We start from the raw sequence: 20,194 nt of genomic DNA, 5'->3' as shown, positions 1-20,194 counted from the left end.
TCGCCTGAGCCAGCCTCACTGCTAGTACCAGAAACATATATCCTGTCTTGGAAATGTCTCCCGTAATGGAATGTGTCCGCTTAACTCACCCTGGACAGTGCTTGAACACCAGGCATCTGAGAAATGCTTTCAACGATGCTATTACCCAACTGCATGAGTGGGTTTGATAGCTTTTCCAAAGGGCTGATATTTCGGTTGTGCAACTGTAACTGTTTCATGGCAATAGAAAAGATTTATTTTGGGGACCCCAATCAACCTTCAGCCCCATTTCTCAAACTCCAGCTACATCACAAGATGTCAAAGTCTTGCAGTATTAATGTTTGGTCAAAGGTGCTGGCGGCATTTTGCAGATGTAATGAAGAACACCGGTTGTCTAAGATTGCTTTGTGATGCCTTCTGCCCCGAGCTCGGCTCACTTTTTAAGATCCAGCTGCCAGGGGAAGTCAGCTGCAAGCTCACCTCGAAGAAGGAGAAGGACAAATAACTTGCTTCGTGGACCTTGCAGGACCCTGGGACCTTGGAGCGGAGGTAAATGGAGCCACGTGGTGAAGGGAAGGGCCCTGTATCTACTTCTTGGACTCAAGGAGGACAAAGGAAAAGGCTCTCTCATCAGTTTCACAGTTTAAACTGAATGAAGTAGTTTTTGAATGTGGGTAATTGCCTGGCTCCTACCAAAGAAGCAGGCGCGGTGGTGGGAAGGGAGGAGAAAAAGGCGGAATTTTCTATTAGAGAGTTCATGAAAGAAGCAAAGAAACCCACCACTTTTAACCGGTTGATGAAACCTGAACGCTGAAGAACTGTGTGTTTGCTTCAGCCAGGTCTGCCTAACTGGTTTGTCCTCAGACTGAGAAAACTGAGTCAGGTGGATATGTTTTTATGACAGCCACTTCCATTGCCCTGGAGCTCTGCACCCCTGTTCTCCTGTAAATCTTGGGGGCCTGAGATGTGGGGACACAGAGGTCAAGCTATGCACCTGCATGAATGCCTTAGGCCAATTACCCGGCCTCAGTCTTTTCACCTGTAGAATGGAATTAATGAAAGAATCAACATGGATAAAATAATGTGTGATGGAAAACAAGAATACTTTTAAGGCCAGAGTTGACAGTAGCCACTCCTGCCTTTTCGAGGAGGCAGGCAGGCTTGATATCAATGTGGAAGCACATCTTTGCAGCATGCCCTTCCCCAGGGAAGGGTGGAAAGGTGTGGGGTGGGAGAGCTAGTGTGTGCCTAGGCACAAGCTTAGGTGTTGCTCGTTAAAAGGGCCCCTCAATGGCATTTGGCTTTTTAAAGCAGGGGCTGGTTCTGAATATGGTGAAGGGTCCCAGAGAGGACTGAATTATTCTACTCAATAAGACAGGAGCACAAAATAGTTGGGGGTTTCTGTGGTCAATGAGGAAGGGAAAGAGACCGGCCCAAGTAGTAGTGTAGGAAAGCCCAGCCCCTATCTGTTTGTATGTTTATGTCAAGATGTTTAGAATAGGCCTCCACCCCAGGACCATTGAAGAAATGGCAGAGAGTGGCCCCCAGCAGCAAGGCCACCTCGCCGAGGCCCTCTTGCTCTTTCCCTGGAGGAATAGTGTCACCTGTCTCTGTGTAGTGTGTGTGTGTGTGTGTGTGTGAGTGTTTTTGTGTTGGAGGATAGCAAAGAGGGATATAATGTAACATGCAACTTTTGTCTTTATAGGATCTACTTCTCTGTTTCAATTTTTTTCCATCTTTACATTGGGGTAAGCCATGCATGGTGACACACAACTATAATCCCCGCATTCGGGTGGCTGAGGCAGGAGGATCGCTGTAAAATTGTGTCCAGTCTGGGCTACATAGTGAAATCTTGAGTCAAACAAAATAGTGAAAAATTGGGGCAGGAAATCCTACTTTACCTCATCATATTTATGTGGTGTTTAGATATCCTTCACTAATGTTACCTCTGATGAATTCTGTATAATAATAGTTAACGGAGATGGTAGGTTATCTTACAACATATATTTTGTGGTTTTATTTTACATTTTACATATATGTTCACTGCTGAAAATTTGAAAAACATAAAATATAGAAAAATAACTATCCCAGCAAAAAGGTCGCCACTTTGAACATTCAGTTTGTGCCTTTTTTCCCTTCCCAAATATATATCTTTTTTTAAAAAAAAAATTCACTTTTTATTGAATATAATTGATAAATAAGATCATCCATATTTAACATGTACAACACGGTTTGAGATACATATATGTTATGAAATGTTTACTACAACCAAGCTAATTAACATATCCATTACCTCATCTATTTATAACAATTCTTAATTTCTTCTCGTTAGGAATATTTTATAATAGCACACACACACACACACACACACACACACACACACACAACCTGTTTGCCAGCAGGGTAGTGCATGCTTGTAATCCTAGCACTCAGGAGGCTGAGGCAGGAGGATTGCCACAAGTTCAAGGCCAGCCTGGGCTACATAGTGAGCTCAAGTCTAGCCTGGACTGCTATATAGAGAGACTCAAAACCAAACCAAACTCAAAAACAAAACAAAAAAGTCAAAAAAATGTGCTCATCATTTTATCTCCAGAAATGGACTAAAATAATTTGATGAACCATTCCAGACAATTACTTGGTATATTTTTTTTTTTTGTCTTTTTCCTTTTTGTCGGTACCAGGGATCAAACTCATGACTGCCTGCTTGCAAGGCAGGTGCTTATGCTGCTGAGCTAAATCCCCAGCCCCAATTACTTGATATTTGTATACACTAATACACTTCTTAAAATAAAAAATTGACAATGCCATATGTGCCATTTTGTGACTTTCTGCTTAACAGAGTGTAGTGAGACCTTCTCACCTCAATAAATTCACACCAACATCATGATCTCTTAAGCATATAATTAATAAGTATTTTCCACCCCAACTCCCTTCCCCACATGTATATACATCTTTATCCTTCCAAAATAGGTTACTGTTCTATAATGTTTCAAAAAAATTTTTTTATAAGAAAAAGTTTTCTAAGCAATAGACTGTGAACCTTTCCTTGTGGAAGAGTTGCTTCTTATTATAGACATTCTTGGTGCAAACCCAGCTCGGGAGGCTGATGCAGGAGGATTGCCACGAGTTGGAGGTCCGCCTGGGCTCCATGGTGAGTTCAGGGCCAGCCTAAATTACAGAGCAAGACCCTGTCTCCAACAATAACAACAATCACATAGACACACAGGCTGGTGGAAGTAGCTAAGCCTGGGCCGACTGATTCATTATTATTCCTGAAAAGAAGAGAGAGAGACAGAGGCAGAGAGGGAGAGTTTGTGGTTAGTGGTGGTGATGGCAGGACGCCCACAGCTGTTCAAATCCGGGAAACACTGCACATTGCATTTCAGACTTGGAAAATTAACAGCACGCGTCAGCATGCGCAAAGCTCTTAGGAGTCTCTCCGTAAAGAACCCGCTTGACTTGAGTTAGATCAATGTTTTCTAGCCTAATTGATCACCGGGGAGCGTGCATTCGCTTTACTGCCATCCACGTCGCAGGACTCGTTGGGTGGAACCTTTTGCAGCTGTGGGTGCCTTCTGAGCCGAGCATGGGTGTTGCGCATTTTTTTCCCCCAAGATACTTTACAGTTGTGTTTTTAAGAAATTATGAAAAGTGGGTCAGGATCGATGACTCCACTCTCCAGCCTGCAGCCGCGCGCGTGAGCCGGGGTGCAGGAGGGGTCGCTCCCAGGAACGCTAATTGGCCCCTTTGGGGACGCGCCTGTGACCTCGGCCTCCTTAGCACCGGAGCTGGGAACTGGTTTTCTCACCCGATGCTCCTGCTGGCCTCCAGGTGGCGATGCCGCTTTGTGGACTCCCGAGCGCCTGGAGCTGGCCCAGCAGTCAGCAGTTGAGGGGAAGCAGCTGTGGAGGAGGGCTGGCCTGCCAGTGGGGAGACTGAAACCTAGGAGCTGCGCGTTCAGCTTTGCAGAGGCACAGCTAGGTGTCCAGACACAGGCTTTAATTTGGATCGTTTTATTTTGATCGTTTTTTGAGACAGGCTTGAATTCACTATGGAGCCCAGGCTGGCCTTGAATTGGCAGCCATCCTCCTGCCTCAGCCCCCTAAAGTGCTGGGACTACAGGTGTGTGCCGCCACTCCCGGTTGACATAGGCTTTAGAAAATCTCGATGACCCAGTGAGCCAAGAACAAATGTTGCTTGAATGTATTGTGTGTCAGCCATAGGGTTGCTATTAGACCATGATTTTTAGTCATGATTTCTTTTAATCTCTTGGACAGACAGACCATCAGGGAGGTCTTGCAGTTAGAGGCTGAATTTGAAACCTGGCTCCTAAGCCAGCTTTTATGTCTGAATGTGTTGCTCAACTAAAATGAGAAGGTATCTACCAAGGATGAATAAAACATAAAGTGTTTATCTATTCATCTGTGTCTAGGTACATGTCTGTTTTTCATTTCATTAGCACAGGATGGGTTAACAGTAATGGAATTAATTCTAGAGGTTTTTGATTTGTTTTGTTTTGTTTTATGAGACAGGGTCTCACTATGTAGTTACAGCTGGCCTTGGACTTACTATGTAGCCTAGGCTGGCCTCAAACTCTTTGCAAACTACCCTCTCAGTCTCCCTGGCATTGGGGTTACACGCATGCACCATCATGAATTTCTTTCTTTCTTTTTTTTTTTTTTTGTCTTTTTCGTTTTTATTGGTACCAGGGATCGAACTCACGACTGCCTGCTTGCAAGGCAGGCACTTATGCTGCTGAGCTAAATCCCCAGCCCCTCATCATGCATTTCTTGAGGGAAGCAACTATGCCTTCTTTCTTTATTCACAGGTTCTAGCAAAGTACCTGGTACATAGGAAGTTGTTGGTAGAGTTTACATGAGTGAGGGAGGAGGGTGTCCTGCAGAGCCAAGGTTGGAGCATGAGCTGATGGAGGAACGGAGAGAGCTTAGGCTACACTAGAAGAGAGAAAGCCTGAGCTAGATATGAAACGTATTTTTAGATATGCAAAAAGCTGTCGCATGCATGAGCTCATAGAACAAAGTTTTGTGTTCTTAGGTAGGAAGAAGACTGGGGGGAGCCAGCCCCTTGAGCAAAAAGAAACAGGGCTATCTCAAAGCAAACAATAACTTTTTTAGGGCAATGAACTTTCCCCTCTTTTGAACCAGAAGTGGGGTGGCCACCTGGTGGGCATGGAAGGGCAGGCTTTCCTCTTCACAGGACATCTGTTTCACTGCCCCTCTGTGCCAGCAGCCAGAACAGTGTGGGCCACCCAGGAGGCCCTTAAACATTTGTTAAACAAATGCATAACTGTCTTCTACTAACTGGAGATTCACTTAGCAAATACTTATTAAAAGTTTCTCAGGGTTATTTCTGTGTGAAAAGGCTGATTCAGTTCCCATCAAAGAGGAATAAGTTGCACTGGTCAGGAGCACAAGATGGAGCCTGTCTGGGCTTGAAACCCAGCTCTGCCTATTGCTTTCTTTTGTTGTGGCTCAGTTACTTCACCTGTAAAATGGGGATGAAATAGCCCCTGCCTCAAAGAATTGCTTTGACAATTCAATGAATTAATACGTGGCTTTAGCTGCTCAAGTGTTACCAGTGATTCCAATGGTACACAGATCTCAGCAGGACCTATAGACAAGTTCTTATTATGCGATGGGTGTTCTGCTAGATAGGTCTGGACTGGGACGTGGCAGCACCTGGGCAGGCTAATAAGTAGACGCCCTATCAAATTGATGTGCCAACAATGTTTATTCAGCTTTCCTTAAAGGAGAGGCACCCACCAGGGCTTGGCAGGGTGTTTCTCCTGCCTCCCCAGTTGTCAGAGTGGTATATAGCAAATGTTAGGCCCTGTTCTGGGGGGAAGGGTAGAGAAAGGGGTTGCTGATGTCACCCAAAGTCCTGATTGATTCTACGCTGGCTCCAAACTTGCAGTCCCCATTGGGCCAAAGGAAGAGCCATGATTAACCGGATGTGATGGGCTTAGGGGCAGTTTACTAACCATGCTGTGTTTCTCAAGCCTACCCTTTGGGGGATGTTTCCTCCATCCCTAGGGACTCAGCAGAGCACTGTTTCCAGCCACACAGCGCAGGGGTCTGAGCAGAAAGGAGGCAATAGAGGTGTTCTGGTCCCCTTACATTTCCTATGGGTTTCGCAGTCATCTGCTCCAGGTGGTTGACAACCCAGTCACCCATTAATCCCACTCCGCTGAGGGGGCTGCACAGGAGGCCCTGTGGTTGTCTCAGAGGATACCTCGCCTGCGTGGAGGGGCCGGGGCTGACAAGGACAGGCAGGAGTTCCTGATGCACAGAGGTGGTGGGTGGAAGAGCGTAGACAGAGGCCTGGGGTCAGGGAGAGCCTGGTGCGTGACCGGGAGGCCTTGCGGCTGGTGCACAGTGGGAGGGTGTGCTGGTGGGGGGACAGGCACAGAAGAGGCTGGAGGGAGCTGGGGGGTCAGGGTGACCCAAGGGCCTTAGAGGTTGGGTCAGCTGTTGGTGACGACAGCGAATCTCTGAAGAGCAGTCAGGATGATGGTGACACAAGCGAGTTTGCATTAGAATGCTTTACGAATGCCCTGTTACAAATACTAAAATTTTTTTCATTCAGTTAAAGAAATTTCTTTTTGGTTTGATTTTGCTATACCTGATTGAAAGGACAACTATTGTGAAGATAATGAGATATACTATGATACCCATTACTGTTATCCCGGTCTCCTGCTCTGAAGTTCTGTACCAATTACACTGCATTGTCTTGATTGGCTTTGTCTGTTGTTTGGTTGTATTTTACTATCTTTGAAATAAAAAAAAAAAAAAAAAGAAATTTCAGCACCAAGGATTGAATCTTCAGACTGAGCTCTATTCCTAGTCCTTTTAAAAATTTTTATTTATTTATTTTGTCGTTGTTTTGGAGACAGGGTTTCTCTAAGTTGTTAAGTTGCAGGCTGAGCTTAATCTTGCCGTCTGCCTGCCTCAGCCTCCCAGGTTGCTGGGATTACAAGCATGCCCTCCTCCACTCTTGCTTTTTCTTTCTCATACATGCTTAGCAAACACTGTACCACCGAGCTACATCCACACCCCAAGCAGGTTAGCATTAGACCCGGCACACCCCAAAAAGGGAGCCTTCTTTAAAGACCCTCCCTGCTTGGCTGAGACCTGAGTTAGACTCTTCTGTGACTGAGGCAGGGTTTGGTGGCCGAGCGGGCTGCCCTCCATTGCAGCATGCACGCTCGCCAGGCTGTCTCTCTTTATTTTTGAGCCATATTTAATCAGTTGGAAGTGGGGGTGAGTGCACCTACCTCACAGGGCTACAGTGAGGGTTCAGAGTGGGTTTGCCCATTTGCACCCAGCTTTGCTTCTGCTGTTGATGCGGGGTGGTGAAGGGTCTGTCCGTTCTCCCAAGTTGAAACTCCCTGATTCCCATTTCTTTTCTTTTCTGTCCATTCCATCCCCTGCCAGGTGGGGGAGCCACTGTCCTCTGTTGCCTTGGTGGCTGCAGTGGCTTCTTAATCCATTGCCCTATTTCCACTTTCCTCCTTCAGGAGCTTTTCTCCATTTTTTCTGTAGAGCAGCAAGATGTTGTTGGCTGTTTTTATGAGGTGTGATGGAAAAACTAGGGTAAAATGTTTCAATTAAAAAATTGTTACAGTAAAAGACACATTGTTATTAACCCCTCTCAAAATCCTCCTCTCTGAGCACACTTATCCCATCATCCTGGTCACATTTTTCTTTTTTTGAAACAGGAGGATCTCAATCAATAGATCAGGTTGACCTTGAACTGATTATGTGGCCCAGGCTGGCTTCGAACTCATGACGACCCTCCTGCCTCAACCTCCCAAGTGCTGGGATTCAGGTGCTCTGGCCACTTTCTGAAGCAGTTCTGGAAGTCCTCCTTCATGAGCATCTTCACGAGGTGTGATCAAAAATGCAATGAATCCTGCCACCAAGTGTCATCCAGCAGAGAGGGGAGACCAAAAGCTTTACAGTGTGTCCTCATCACTTTAGTCACCAGATTTGGCACCGTGAGACTTCTGGCTCTTCTCCAAATGACCATGAACAGGAAATGTGTTGAGTCAATTCAGGACACAGAGGCAGCCATGACAGCCCCACTAAAGAACAATGGGATGAGCATGTTTGGAGTAGGTGGGATGTTTTGAGAGAAATTAATCACCATGTGTTTTACTGTTACAATGAAATGCATCCATTTAAAATGTGTGATTCTGTGGTTTTAAAAATACTTATGGCTGTACAACCGCCAGGCTACTCATTTTATAACATTGTAATCATTCTCAAAAGAAAGTGTATACCAGTTAGCATTCACTCCCTACTCTCTCTCCGCCCCCAGCAACTGGCAACCACTAATCTACTTTCTGTCTCGATGGATTTGGCTACTGTGGACATTTCTCATAAATGGAATAAAACCACAAATGATTTTGTGTCTGCTTCATTCACCTAGCAAGATGTTTTCAAGTTCAGTCCATATTGTAGCAGATGTATTTAATTTGTTCGTGGTCATCTAATATTCTACAGTGTGGATAGAACATGGTTTGTCCATTTATTAGCTGATAGACACTTGAGGTTTCTTCTGCTTTTTGGGTATATTTAAACAATGCTGCTATCCATATTTGTGCACAAGTTTTCATGTGGACATGAATTTCCAATGCTCCTGGGTAGATACTTAGGAATGGAATTGCTGGGCCATGTGATAACACTGTGATAACATTTAAAATTTTAAAAAATTGTCTTTTGGAGACAGGGTCTCACTATGCCTTTGAGGCTGTCCTTGAGCTCACTTTGTAGCTTCACTGGTCTGGAACTCACAATGATCCTCCGTCTCAGCCTCCCAAACTCTGGGATTATGGGTGTGTGCCTCCAGGTCTGGCCATTTGCAACCCTCTTTCCCTTCCCACTTTGAGCTGCATGCTGGTTCTTGTATTTTACTTTGAGGCTGGATCTCACCAAGTTGCTCAGGCTGGCCTTGAACTCTTGATACTCCTACCTCAGCCTTCCAGGTACCTGGCATTATAGACATGCAAAAATATTTGTTTCAATGAGCATCATAAATGTCTTCGTTCCCAGCATCCTTTGCCATTTTTCACTGTTTCTCTTTATTCTGTTACCTCCATTGTACATGGCCTTTAGTTGGCTTTCCTCCCATTGCTTGTATGTGGACTATGAAACAATGGAGTATAATATCTATTTATTTACTTACTTTGCTTTTTAAAATTTTCTTTCCTTCTCTTTTCTTATTGCTGTTAGGGTAAAAAGAAAAATCAGTGTTGGAATTCAGCTCCTTCACTTATACCACCAAAATTTTCTTTCCTGAAACTTTCTCAGTAAATGTAACCTGTGGTTCTCTTGGCCTTTTCCTATGCTTTTGGATGCGTAAGACTTTTCTCCCCAGTGAAGATGTAGCCTGTCTAAGAATAAAAAGAGAGCAGCTGCCCCAAGTTCCGGGCAAGCAAACCCCAACCAGCACCAGGGAGTTGATCATCAGCACTTTTTAACACTTAGGTCTGCTGTGCATAAAATGTTGTAAATTCCAAGTCAGTAGATTCAGAAATTGTCACAACGCTTTGGCACACAAAATTTACTAAACCAAGTGTTTTCTCGTGTAACACTTCTGTGAGAAGCATCTAATAATATATGTTCTCAGAAATCCTGCAGACTAGTTTCTGCCAGGTGACTCTGTTTAAATGGAGAAGTGGGCCCTGTGCCTGGTGGTCTATCTCCGCACACATTTCTGCTTCATATCAATCCGGCAGGATTAACATCATTAAAAGGAACCCACCTTCATCTTAATGTTAAGCTCTGCTCCTCTTGATGGCTAGAAACTCTTTTGATGAAGTCTGTAGCTGGAAGTGTGGTGAAAGACCATTTTACCCAAACACCTCTCATTCTAGAATTTTCTTTTTGTTTTTCAGTTTGCCCATCTTGCTTATCATTCACAGATATCCAAATATCTAAGAAGTGAGCCCAAAAGATGACTGAAACTTTTCATCCAAAGAATAACTCACATGCATCTCTGTTTGCTGTAATTTTCAGAGCAGTGTATCATGCTGACAAGTTCTCGAGCTTTTAAAAAAAACTGATTTTTTCCTGTGGGCTTTCTCCTCCTCTCATTGTAGTAATATTTTCTCCTATCTTTCATCTTCTAAAAAAGTGGGTGTAACAGTCTAATCAGCCTTTACCAACTTTTCTGCAAGAACAAGACAGAAAATATGAAGATATAAATCAAGGTTTGTTATTATTTTTTATGTAGTGGTGATATATGGTTCCATTGGGCTTTGGGTTTTTCATGACCACTTTGAAGACAAGCATGCTGCTCAGGCACAAGCGATTTGTTTCTGAGCCCTAGGCTGATATTTCTAATAAATATTATTCTGCTTCTGATTTTATGATATCAACAAGATACCCATGCAATAAAATACTTTCAGATTCCTGGTGCTAAGTCTACATTGTCAAAGAAAAAGATAATAACCCTGAACTTCAAGAATAGATATACAAAACAATAGATATAAAATAGCTAAATTTTTGTGCATCATCAACATAATGATGATAATTATACACATGGAACAAAGTTTTGCAGGCTGTCTATAAACATATTAAGCTGCTATTCCTGGATAGAGAAATTATAGGTGATTTAAATTTTCTTATTTTGCTTATATTATTTTTTTTCTCGCTGTGAATGTATGTTACTTTTGGGTTTTGTTTTGTGGATGTTTTTTGGTTTCTTTTTGTCTTTTTGAGACAGGGTCTTGCTATGTGGTTCAGTCTGGCCATGGGCTCACTTTACAACCCAGGCTGGCCTCAAACTCACAATGATCCTCCTGCCTCAGCCTCCCGAGTGCTGGAATTACAGGAGTGTGCCATCACACCTGGCTTGTTTTGTGTTTTTTGAGCCAGGCTCTTACCATGTAGTTTAGGCTGACCTCAAACTCATGGTGATGTCCTGCCTCAGCCTCCCGAGTGGTGGAATTATAGGTGGGTGCCACCATGCTGGCACTTTTGAAATGAATAAGATCTTGTTCAAAGAATAATAGTACAAAGGAAGAGCTGATAAAACTAAATATAAAAGTAGCATGTGAAACGTGAATGGGAAATAGAGGCTGCTCAAGCTGACTATCTTTTAGTCATTTCTGAGTTCACAGCATGCATTTTCTGTCAGCTTTAATGAAAGCACTGACTAGCTGTTGTCTGCTCGGTCCCCACATCTAAGCCAGGTCACTGCACGCACAGGCCAGATACCAGGAGAAGCGACAGCAGGCTCTCTTTTAGCGGGAACACGGACTTCTCAATGCATTCCCAATTCGCTCCTGCTCCAATCCTATTTCCACCTGGCACCTGAGTCCTGGCTTTTTTTCCACCTGAAAACCGCGATCCCTTAGGACACAGTCAAGGATTGGAAAGAATTCGTCCTGGCTGCTCTGAAGACTGGGGACTTTGTCCCACCGGGAGACTCAGTTCGTAGCTGCCTTCCCCTTCCTCTCCACCCGACTTCCTTCCCCATTTCTTGGCCTAAAGATTGTTGATAAAAACAAGATGGAGAGCCCCTCTCTCCTAGAAGAACCCGTGGTCTCTGAGGGCCTCGTCTTGCAGTCTTAGTTGGAAACAGAAAAACTTAAGTAAGATTGCAGAGAAGTTTGTGTTAAAAAACTCTCGAAGAGTTTAGAGCAGAGACTTGGGATCAAACATCCGGGATGAACCTCAGTGACTGCATCCATTATTTACGACTGACGTTTGTCCCCATGAACCGGCACCCACGCGTTATTACTTATTAAGTACTCTGATATTCTCACAGTCAAGTGTAGGGTTTTAAATTGACAATAGTCACAAGAGACTTGAACTCCTGAGTGATTTAGGACTAACCTTTTGCCTTTCATAAGCCTTGGTTGATGCTTAGGGAAAATGGGAACACTAAGATCGCTTTTTCCACTTTGAAGAGTTACTGTGATTATCAACTTGTCATGGTGGATGAAGAAGTTCTCTGTAAACTCTGCGAGATTGTGCACAGGCAAGGTGTGACGATAAAAATGCTCAGTAATGATGATAACCATGTTGATGGAGGTCAAGGTGATGGGGATAATAAAGAGGAAAAAGAAGACAAGCTTGGGAATGCCACGGACTGTCTTTTGCTAGTGCTCCTAACATCGCTCCCTGGCTCACAATGTACAGTAACAGACAGAAGCTTATAAGCTGGCCACATCGACCTTCTCTGCTTTATGACGCTGTAGCTCCCTGGCCCTTTGCTGCTCGGGTGCTGGTAGACACCTCCCTTGGTCTATAGGCATTCGTTCCATGATTATTTCACATCCTGGCTGGGAAATCTTTCCATCTAGTAACACCCAACATCTGGGACAGTCCTGGATGTTCATTGAATGATCTGCTAAGACCCAGAGCCAGCAGAATGGAAGTGTGGAATTATCCCACGTGGGTTCTCATTCCTGCCACTCAGCAGTGCCTGAGTGGGATTCTCAAATGGCTCCCAGTACATCTCCCATGACCCCCAAAGCCACTCTGCGAGAGTCTTGGGTGAGCTGTTGGTGGTGGCCAGATGGAGTTAGTAGTTGACTTCCTCCCCTTCTTGTCCCACTTGCCACCCCCGAGCCACCTCCTTTTAGGAAACTTTCTAGTTCTCCATCAAGTAGGATGCCTCACATTGGCCTTGCCAGTGGCCTCCTGTCTTGCAGAGAGGTGCACGAGGTCACCAGGAGGACTGACGTGATGGAAGAAGCACATGGTTGCAGAGTAACAATTTTGCAAATCCTAAGACTTGCTCACAGCAATGAACTCAACCTCTGTGTGGTGGGGAGGTTTAACTCCTGCCGCCACGATGGAAAAAGAGACTCTAGAGATGGTTCCCTTTCCCATTGCTAACTGTGCCATAAAAACCCTTCCTGTAGAGGAAACTCCTTCCTTAGGAGGCTTTGCTGCCTCTGCCCTGATGCCCTATAAACAGCCTCGGGGCCCTCAGCTTTCCCTCCTGCGCTGGGATCAAATTTGCCCTCTCATATATGGGGAGAAGCTCAAGGTGGGGAGGAAGTGGGAGAAGTCTTTCCCAGTGGCCTCAAATTCATCCTTATGATCTTTAAATGAGGTTTATGGAAAAGTCACAAGAATTCACTGCAATATTTACCCATTAAAACGCTATAATTGGGGAGTCACTCTTGAGCTCTGAGAGCCCTTGGACATGACCATGGAACATCTGGGTGCTGTTCTGGGCATCCTCTTGTGGGAGGAATTATTCTAGTTTGTTGTTAGAGTGACCATCCTGATAGCCCTGTGAGGTCAGTGCTGGTCTCAATCCCATCGCACAGATAAAGAAACTGAGGCCTTCCTCAAGGTCCTATAGCTGGAGAGCAGTGGAACTGGGGTACAAATGCCAAAGCATCTTTCATCTTTCCACTACCGACCACACAGGGCATTGCTGTGTAGTGAGTGCTACTGTTGTGGCACTCTGAGCACTTGGGATCATCTTCCTGGTGACCCTGCCCTCTCTCCAGACCCCTGCAATAACTGGTACTGCATGAACTGTCAGATCACACAGGGTCCTCTCTGAGTTAGAATCGTCTACAATGCCCTTCAGAGAGCATCCGGTCATCTGACGCCTTGATTGCCCCAGGTGACACCATGTTTAAGTTGGTCTCAGCCCCCTGAGCTCATTTCTTTGTTCTGGTCACCTCTGCTTCCATCAAAAATAACAGGTTGCTGATAAGCTGGCCCTTAGCTCTCCTGATGGGTGTACTCGGAATCTGCACTCAGAGCGGGCCTCTCAAGTTTAAAAAGCCCTAGCGCTCTATGTTTTGACAGGTTGAGAAATCCAATCCATTTATTTTGAAAAGCCATTAAGCCTAGCCAATATGGGATATTAAGAAAGGCTAGAATTCTGCTTTTGGTCAGAAGGTCAATGCTGTCATAAAATAACAGCTAAAGGAAGTGAAACAAAACATGTTTTATTGTAGGGCTATAATTCCCAAACATTCTTCAAAAATATACTTTCAGTTAAAATAGACAAAACAAAAACACAGCACATTGAATTGCTGGAAATTGCCACCGCTATAAACTCTCTTTGTTCAGAGACTTATTCAATTTTGCATCCCCAGTTCTCAGACCTGTGGCAGGCACATAGTAAATGCTCAATAAATGTCTGATGAATAGGCCTCAAAATGGTTTACTTTGTTATTTCACATGTGTTCTAGGTATTAGTTTCTCTTGCTCCCAATGGCAGTTAAATCATCCTTAAGAAAAGAACATCTGATTTTAGTGCTCTGGGGTTTTAGAAAGTGAGTTTCTGGAAAAAAGTGAGCTTGATTCTTTTTGGCATCTTGAATTGTGCTATTGATGATACAGATAACAGGGTTTTATGATCAGATTTTCTAAAGATAACTCATTGGATCTTTCCAGGCCTGTGAAGGGAGCATGGGAGATGTTATTATTTCTGTCTTTAGGAAGGATGCTTAGGTACAGATCGTTACTTGAAGGAAATGACATTATTAGGTAATGAAAGCACATGGCGCTGAGAAAGTGGTACAAAGCAGTCTTTTATTTCCCCATTATGTCACCTCAAGTGATGGCCTTCTCTGATAAGCATTCATATGTCTCTCTTTTGGATCTGCCTCCCTCTTTTCTTACCTCCCACAATTTCTGGGGTTGTTCTCCCCATCTTTCTGAGCTCCACTGTGAGGAATTACCAGAAGGTCCTCAGGGCCTAAGCTTGACTGCTGCCTCTGCATGACAGATGGTGGCAGGACTTATTCAAGTTCATGCAGCCAAACACCCCATTTATAGTCATAAGGAACAGATTCATGACCTGAGACCAGAGCTGGTTCTTGGAGTCTTGAGGGAGACCCAAAGGAGCTCCCCTGAATTGCCTGAGACCCAGAGAGAGCTCCCCTGAGTTGCCCTGTCTGTCTCAGTTGTGGATCATGCAGAAATAAGGCTGTAATTCCAGTGCTTGGGAGGCTGAGGCAGGAGGATTGTTGTGAGTTCAAGACTAGCCTGGGCTACAAAGTTAGCTCAAGGCCAGCCTGAACTGCACAGTAAGGCCCTGTCTCCAAAAGACAAAAAAATATGGCTAACAAGCAATCTGATAGGCATGATGGTTCATCTTCATGAGAAACTAGATATTGGAAAATACCGCTTATAGCTGTGGGTAAAGAGTGTCCTCAATACAGAACCCCAGAAGTGAGTAGTCTTACCCATGGAGTGGGCTGCCCTGGTCAGGGCAGAAGTCATGGCCCCTTCAGGCAGGTGGCATCCAAAGGGAAAGGGAGAGGAAGCCACCATAGTATGGACACCTAGCTTCTCCTTCCAAACCGTGGGGAGCTTTTCCCAAAAGGGGAGGCTGATGAGTGGGGAGAGGCCAGGAATACTGCCTTAATAGGTATCTCTTCTCATGCGGCATCATACTAAAAAGGAATGTATCGTCAGTGCTCACTAGAAAAACAGATTTAATATGAGATTTATATGGACACAAGAATTTACAAGATTGCCTGTTGGAACTAACGGTGCTGGGGAACCAAGCAACTAGCTTGCCTCCCTGGTAAGCAGCCATGAGCCTACCGGCATGTGGGCTGAGAATCAAACATCACACCCTCCCCCCCAACCCTGTTGGCAAATGGGTGCCAGAGGTCTGAGATCTCTTGGGAAGTTGACCATAGGCACGATAGCAAATGCGGAGGGGGGATTTCCTTTTACCATCTCTTTGAAGGCAAATATTGTCACTGTTTGCTTTGTTCTGATTAATGGTATTGCTCTATTCAATACTGTTTTGATAAGTTCTATAATGTTCTATATTAGGTTTGATTTTGCTATACCTGATTGAAAGGACAACTATTGTGAAGAGCATGAGATACACTATGGTACCTGTTACTGTTATCCCGGTAACCCACTGTGAAGTTCTGTACCAGTTCCACTGCACTGTCTCAACTGGCTTTGTTCTGTCTGGTTCTGTTGCATTTCACTACCTTCAAAATAGTAATACTAATAAAAAATTATTTACAAGATCGGCTAATGATGACCGCACATAGCCGGGTGTGGAAATGTGCAAAAGGGCGCTGGGGATCACAAGGATCCAGGGGAAGCCCTGGAGATCACCGTGTGAGTGTGTATCAGGAGGCTGAAGGGTCTACACCGCCAGAAGCCAGGAGACGACATCCAAGGTGAAGGTGAATTCTGGAGCTCCCCCTCTGAGGAAACAGGAGCGAGCCCTCCTTCTTCATCCCTCTTTTATATCAGTCAGGCCACCAGCTGAGCCCAGGTGGGTCTTCTGTCTCCAGTGAAAGCCCTCAGCCAGCCACACCAAATGCTGATCCAATTTAGTGGTGCATTTCTTCCTTAAATGGACACAATCAGCTGATTATCACGAGGAATGAATACTTTAACACATTAGGTTTTATTGACCCACATTGTGTTCAAAAATTGCTTTAGTAGGCAACATCTAAAAAGGAGGAGACTTTGCATATGCCCAGAATTTCTGTGTTTTCTTTAAAAGCTGGGCACTGAGCTGTGTCCTTACAGCAGCAGGTGTGTATCCAGCTCACCAAGGCCCTATCCTGCGGATACGGCTCCACTCATTTCTCTCATCTTTCCTGGTCCTTCCTGGTGTTTTAGTTTGCTTCCTCTGCTTTATTTGTTCAAGTCTAGAGAAGCAGTATCAGGACCCACCAGCTTGTCTCTCAGTCATACTGTCCGGCCCCACTGATCCGTCTCACTTGGTTATGGTGTCCGCTTCACAGTCTCCATCTTTCTATTCTATCTCAGTCCTCTTCTATACCATATGCTTCGTTTTGGAGAATATAGAAGAGATGAGGGAAAGCAAAAATCCTGACCTACTGGCCTCTTAAGCAAATGAAGCAGCCAAAGGTGGAAGATTAAGGTGGGCCGGAGGAGGAGGACACTTCTTGGTGGCACTTTGCTGTCCTCTGCACCACGCCACCTCTGCAGTCCTTTTGCTTTATGGGTTACAGATTGCACATCGGAGGGTGAGTTTCTGAAATGCACTTTGCCTCCCAGGGTGACACATTGGGCAGAGGCTCCGGACCAACGGAAGCCGCTACAGATGAGATAGGCGGTATAGTAAGGGGAGGTTGTCAAGGGCTTGCTTTTTCAGCCTGCCCAACATGGATCTTTAGTTTCTTCCAGAAGTGCAAAGGGTTTAACTCAGGAAGGAGCAGCAGAGTGAAACAAGCCAGACTTCAATCACACATTTCTGCGGTGGGTGGTCACACTCACTAGCAATATATCCCTCGGGCTTGGCGTACATTGGAGGGTAAGATGTTTACCAGAATGGTCAGATAGATGGATGATGTGGCGGATTAGCCAACAGTCAGTCTGTAACACACTGAACTGCATCGCATGGTGCTGGGTGTGGAAGGGCCACCTGAGGATCATTGCCCACGGCATAAAAGGAGAACCCGAGGGGAAGATGGTTCACTGTTGATTCTCCTGGAGAAGCTTGTCACGCTGCCTTTCCTGACATGAACTTGGATGTTTTCTTTGTTGGAATAGCTTGGGCCCTCACTGTTGCTGAAGATGGCTGTGATTCTCTTTGGGGGAGCTGTGGTCCTTGCTCTGAGCACTGCTTCCTGGCTCCAGGGCAGATCCCTCAGCCTACTGGCACAGATCCTTTCCCCACAGGCATGGACTTTCTGGATTCCATTGCTGACCTTTGGATGGGCCTTCCTGGCATGGATCCATAAAAGAGACTGGCGTGAGTCCTTCTTGTGGGCTCTGGACCTCCACTTGGACTCATGGGAGGCATTGTCATGAGCTCTGGGTTTTCATCTGGACTCATGTAGGACATTGCTATGGGATTCAGGCCCTTGACTAAATATTCTATGTCTTTAGTGTTGTGGATAGATTTCCTGCATTTTCTTGTGTTAATTCCCAGTGACCATTATAAAAATAATATTATAAACTCCATGTCCTGATTCTAATTGTTCTCTGTACAACTCCTGACTACAACAAGTGGTTAATCTTGGCATGTTGGTTAATTTTGCAATATTCTAGGTGTTTGCAGCCGAAAAACTTTGACTATTAGAATGCTATTTCTAATACTTAAAGTTCAAATATTGAGGCTGAAAAACCAAAGACACTCTATCTTCAAAAAAAGGCAGCAAATACAGCTTAACAGCATGAACTCTGGAGTTATTTACTCCTTATTAACACCCCTGAGCTCTGTTTCTTCATATATAATATGACAGTAATAATAGTACCTTTCTCCAAGATGGTTGCTACTAGAATAAACTGAAATAATTTTTGGATAATATTGATAACACAGTGCTTGGAAGACAGGAAAGCACTTGAGAAATTATGATTCTAATTCAATGGACAGATTTAGGTTTCTGCTGAGGTTACTGCAGATTTAAGTCTCTCACAGGACTTCACTGTGTTTTGTGGGTACTAACAAAATTCAAGGGGAATGGAGAGCACGGTTATGATGTGCATTGGGAGGGTATGCTGATGTTCCATGATTAAGCTTTGGGACTCGCATTCTGGTGGTTTTAGCCTCTGGCTAAACCTGTTGAGAAAGGGATGGAGTAGGAGAAAGGAAAGGGGTCTGGAGGGGAATTCCGGGTAAGGCAAGGCTTCACCAAAGGGAGAAAAGCAAGCACTGAGTGGTGTTTCTGGCTACAGCATGGAAAGAGAGAGATAAAAATGTAGCTGCCTGTCAATTGCTTTCTAAACCATATCCAGGGAACTTTTTCTAAGAAGCAGATACTGCAGCTAGTATTTTAGACTAAGTCCTGCCCCCTGCTGGCTATTTTACCTGGTGTAGCCTCAGTGTTTCACCTATAAAATGGGGCAGAATTCTAGTCATCTCCTTTGGTATTGTGAGGCTAATGGACTGGGAATGTGAAAGGTCTTGGGAACCATAAAGCCCCCTACAAATCTAAGGTTTGTGGTTGATGGCTTTGTCCCTGGAAGCCATAACAGACTTTAAGCACAAAGAGAATCAGTCCCCTGCTAAAGGCCCTTCAAGGGCTCAATGTTGCATTCAGCATCCTGGCTGGGTGCAGAGAAACATGCCTGTAATTCCAGCTCCTCAAGAGGTTGAGGAAGGAGGATTCCTTGAACCCAGGAATTGAAGGCCAGCCTGGGTAACCTAGCAAGACCCCATCTCAAAACAAAACCAAATCATCTATGCCTGTGACCGTGACCTATTACATGATATTCAGCCCAGCCGTGGTACTGTTCCAGCTCCATCGTGTACCTCTAGCCCCTGTGTTAACCACATTTCAGTCACATGGTCCTTAGTCCAGCGAGGGCTAAGCCCTTCTTACCTTGGTGCCTCCATCACCAGGATGTCATCTTTCAAGGAGGCGGTCCTGGGCCCCCTGACTTAAGGTATTGTCCACCCATCTCCTAACCCCTACTCTCCATTCACAGACTCTTGATTGATTTCCTTTTCCCCCTGGGGGTTATCATTATGGAAACATCCTCTATCCGTTATCACTTATTTGCTCATTGGCTGTCCCCTCTCCTGTAACTGAAGTTCCTTCCAAAAGGACTGGTGTGTCTTGGTCTACTGTACCAGTGTCTCTGACACAGCTGATACTGGGAGGTGATCATGGATATTTATTAGTCAAGTCTGGCTGCGATCCTTCCAAACCCAAGCCCCTCTCAGTAAAAGCCAATTGCGTTCCATCTATGGAAAAAATATTCACAAGAACCCCAAGACTTCTAAACCAAGAGAGCAATGAACTATATTGGTCTCATTTAACTCCTGCTACATTTCAAGAATGTAAATACCAAGTCCGAAATGGAGCTGAGATAACAAGTTTGGTCTGTGTACTGGAATGCCAGTCAAGGCCGAAGACATCACAAGCACAGTGTGGGGGACAGACATAGATGAGGACACTTAGCAGGAAATTGGTGAGATCAGGTGGGGTAGTTAGGGCGAGAAACCAAGGGGGCCAACAGGGCCTTTGCTGGAACTGGCAGGTGGTGGCTGTTTCATGCCATAACTTGTGCCTGGCTGGCCCTGCCCGCAGAGATGTCTGTCACAGGGAGGCGTTGGCAGGCCCACAATGCCCCGTGGCTCTGCAAACTGCTGCTGCTGCTTAATGAGCCAGGCAGCCATTAAAGTGCCTCCCTCACTCGGGCAGCAACTGCAGACAGAGCAGCTGAAGGAACATTCTGGAAAGCGGAGTCCAAGGTCCTCCATATTCTACTCCATCCCAGCTCCTCCACCTTAAATCCTAATCCTTGCTTTTGTT

The 20,194-nt window shown here is 45.0% G+C and overlaps 1 long non-coding RNA gene across 1 annotated transcript; it reads left to right on the top strand.

The window, feature by feature from the left end:
* Positions 1–365: 365 nt before the first annotated feature.
* Positions 366–8,406, top strand: LOC134471196 (uncharacterized). Its single transcript, XR_010040505.1, has 2 exons — positions 366–528; positions 7,718–8,406. It is a non-coding gene; the product is annotated as an uncharacterized LOC134471196 (long non-coding RNA).
* Positions 8,407–20,194: the final 11,788 nt, after the last annotated feature.

The sequence above is a fragment of the Cavia porcellus genome, unplaced genomic scaffold (genome assembly GCF_034190915.1).
Source record: "Cavia porcellus strain 051 isolate PalLab524CR breed Dunkin Hartley unplaced genomic scaffold, mCavPor4.1 scaffold_17, whole genome shotgun sequence".
Lineage (NCBI taxonomy): Eukaryota > Metazoa > Chordata > Mammalia > Rodentia > Caviidae > Cavia > Cavia porcellus.
The sequence above is the reverse complement of the archived record's forward strand: the minus strand, read 5'-3'. Positions and strand labels throughout refer to the sequence as shown.